The sequence below is a fragment of the Poecilia formosa genome, unplaced genomic scaffold (genome assembly GCF_000485575.1).
Source record: "Poecilia formosa unplaced genomic scaffold, Poecilia_formosa-5.1.2 Scaffold788, whole genome shotgun sequence".
Classification (NCBI taxonomy): Eukaryota; Metazoa; Chordata; class Actinopteri; order Cyprinodontiformes; family Poeciliidae; genus Poecilia; species Poecilia formosa.
In genome coordinates this window covers 91,457-95,010 of record NW_006800727.1, presented here as the reverse complement: position 1 = coordinate 95,010, position 3,554 = coordinate 91,457, and the positions used below count along the sequence as shown (strand labels likewise).

The 3,554-nt window shown below is 43.0% G+C and overlaps 1 long non-coding RNA gene across 1 annotated transcript; it reads right to left on the bottom strand.

Annotated features, from left to right (window-relative positions):
* Nucleotides 1–1,176: 1,176 nt before the first annotated feature.
* LOC103131570 (uncharacterized) lies at nucleotides 1,177–2,108 on the bottom strand. The gene is made up of 2 exons (XR_475397.2): nucleotides 1,980–2,108; nucleotides 1,177–1,339 (listed from the first exon to the last, which is right to left on the bottom strand). It is a non-coding gene; the product is annotated as an uncharacterized LOC103131570 (long non-coding RNA).
* Between the last annotated feature and the right edge of the window lie 1,446 nt (nucleotides 2,109–3,554).

Below are 3,554 nucleotides of genomic sequence, written 5' to 3'. Positions count from 1 at the left end.
CCTGCATATCTGTTTCAGGGCTACTGTAGCACCGTGGGATGGTTATTCGGGGGAGGTGTTCCAGCTCTCCTTCCCATTTGTACCATGCCTTAAGGAGGTCTTCAGGTAAATGAGGGTCATCCCACTCTCTACGCTTATCCCATAAGTGCCGAACAATAATCTTCGCTCTTGTGGTAAAAGGTGTAATGAAACCAAGTGGATCGTACTGTTTTACCAGAACTTTGTAAATGTAGAGCATTGTTGGCCTTTTCTCTGGCACTGAACGGTATCTGTAACCCAGCTCATCTTTCTCACAATCCCAGCGCAGGCCGAGTGCCATTTCTTGCTGATCTAGATTGTTCTGGGCCAACCATTGCTCGATGCTGCCACTTCTGGCTTCATCTAGGGACACTACTTGCCCATTGTCAGAGTTCAAACCTTCCAGAGAGAAGTAGTGACTGAAGCCTGTCAACTAACTCCTTTGCCTTTTCCTTAGAACTCAGACTATACAAGCAGTTGTCAACGTAGAAGTTGTTCTCCACAATCCTCCTTACTTCTTCGTCAGGTGTTGTATTTTCCTTTGTGTGTCTCTACAATGCATAGACAGCACAGCATGGGCTACAGTGCCAAATGGAAGAACTTGCCAGTCAAACACATCAGGAGGTTGTATTATTTTCACATCCCGCCATAGAAATCTTAAGAGAGGTTTGTCCTCAGATAGCAGGCGGACCTGATGGAACATTCCTTTAATGTCACTTGAAATGGCAATGCTGTGTTGTCTGAAGCGCAAAAGCACTCCCAAAAGTGTAGGGCCAAGGGTTGGTCCTGGCAACAGATAGTCATTCAGACTGTCCTTGGTGTTCAAATGAGCAGTTAAACACAATTCTGTGCTTTCCATTATGTTCCACCATGTGGTGTGGTATATACTAGAAACTAACATGATTTGTATTTAGGGTTCTTGTTAATAGTAACCCTGATAATAATGTCAAAATGTTTGGTTTGCTGAATAACGTATTCAGTTTCGGATGGCTTCATTGGTAATCTACAATGTTAAGTTCAATGAAATATTTATGTAATATAATGTTATTTTCACTCTGGCTAAAGCTCCTCACATTTTGGGAGGATTGTATTAGTCTGATGGCATATAAACTACAGTATATACAATAATGTGGGGAGTGAGCAGAAATAGAGACTTTGTTCACTGAGACACAACAACTTTTATTTTTCTGTTTGTCTCAATTCTCCATGGAGCTCTGCCATATCTGCTGGTAGCTGCTTCCTCCTGAAGGAGATCCTGTTGTTCTGATGGTTCTCCTCATCGTTCTCCATCATGTCAGCCATGTTGCTCTCCTTCTGCTCCCTGGGAAAAGTAATTAGATGTTATAGCTTATAGCACATAAATGTAGATAAATAACAGTTACTAATGTGGAAGTTACTTACACATAAGGAATTATTTAAAACAGACATGTTACTTTATGGAAACACTTTTTTTTACCATCCAACCATACAGAATTATAAATAACTGGAATAGTGTAAATTAAAGACAAAATGTAATTACTTGTAAGTTTTAGACCTACGCATGCATACAGCCATGGATAAAATACCACTATCGTTTTCTTCAGGTTTATTGCTCATTCTACAATCACTAATTCATAACAATTTGATTAGAGAACTGATATCTAGCCATTTTACAATAATAGGATGTCATATAAAATGTTTTATTATCTCACAACAGGGGAAACTCAGATTCAACAGCAAAATGAGAAACAATCGAAGCACGTAGATTCACGCAAAGATAAGAAACAAGCGAAGGTAAAATGCAGTACACTATTGAGTTATTTATAACTGTAATGTGCAACCGAGTGTCTTCAGAAAATGCTCATGTTGTGTTTGAGCAATAAAAATACAGCAGACTTTGTGTTTTAAATGTCTTCCATGACTGTATGTATGCAACCTTAAATGTAGTAAAAACCAGACAGATATATCTACAAACTTCTCACCTGGCTGGAGAGCAGCAGCGGCAGTTGCGTCTACGTCGGTGTTCACCGTGGGGCTCCGTCGGCTCCGAAGCGGCTAACGAGGCTTTACATTCGCTCCACTACTGACAAAAACGACTCATTCCTCACGGCTCCATCTAGCTGCCGCTGAATATTGAAATGCGAAGCAGAGAAAAAAGCCGGCATCTTTTTTAGTTAACAGCTTGTTTGTATCTTCCATCACTTCCGTGTTGCAGCGAGTTTCAAACGTTGCGCCTTCATTTTTCTTCTCTCTCCGCTGCTCCGTCTTGTCCACGGCCTCAGCCAATCAGTGAACAGCAGCGAAGCTGCGTCACCTACCAAACCAGGACCGGCCCGGCTGGCCCTGCTCTGAAGCAGGACCCTAAAAAGCAGGGCCAGCCCCGTTGAAAAGGGCTGGTGGAAACGCATTTAAAGCGAGCCGGCCGAGTAGAGCCGGTGGAAAAGGGGCATGTGTCTCTCGGCTGGCCTGGGAACGCCTTGGGGTTCCTGGAGGAGCTGGAAGAAGTGCCTGGGGAGGGAAGTCTGGGCCTCTCTTCTGAAGCTGCTGCCCCCGCGACCCGACCCCGGATGAAGCGGTAGAAAATGGAAGGATGGATGAATGGAAGTAGTTAGTGAGCCATTCTTCTCCTGAATCAGATCAGGACCGAGCAGGCAGAGTTTAATATTTCAATACTTCCTCACAGCCTCAAACAATTACTCCTCAAGATCAATGTGACGAGAACGGGCGGCGACATGAGGCTGACATCTTCATCACTTAAGTCATTTACTGACCAACACTTCATAAACATTCATGAAGACTCCTTCACTTTCAATAAGTGTTCTGTTAGTCTTATTCAAATCACATCCCTTCAAATGAAGTGTTATCAACTACAAACCGGATTCCAAAAAAGTTGGGACACTAAACAAATTGTGAATAAAAACTGAATGCAATGATGTGGAGGTGCCAACATCTAATATTTTATTCACAATAGAACACAAATCACAGATCAAAAGTTTAAACTGAGAGAATGTGTCATTTTAAGGGAAAAATATGTTGTTTCAAAATTTAATGACGTCAATAAATCCCCAAAAAGTTGGACAAGGCCATTTTTCCCACTGTGTGGCATCTCCCCTTCTTACCACACTCAGACGTCTGGGGACAGAGGAGACCAGTTTCTGTAGTTTAGAAATAGGAATGCTCTCCATTCATGTCTAATACAGGCCTCTAACTGTTCCATCGTCTTGGGCCTCTTTGTCACACCTTCCTCTTTATGATGCACCAGATGTTCTCTATAGGTGAAGATCTGGACATTTCAGTACCCGGATCCTTCTCCTACCATGATGCTGTGACTGCTGCAGAATGTGGTCTGGCATCATGTTATTGAAAAATGCAGGGTCTTCCCTGGAAGAGACGACGTCTAGATGGGAGCATATGTTGTTCTAGAACCTGAACATGGTTCTCTGCTTTAATGGGGCCTTTCCAGACATGCAAGCTGCCCAGGCCACCAGCTCTCATCCAACCCCAGACCATCAGTGATGCAGCTTCTGAACGGAGCGTTGATAACAACCTGGGTTATC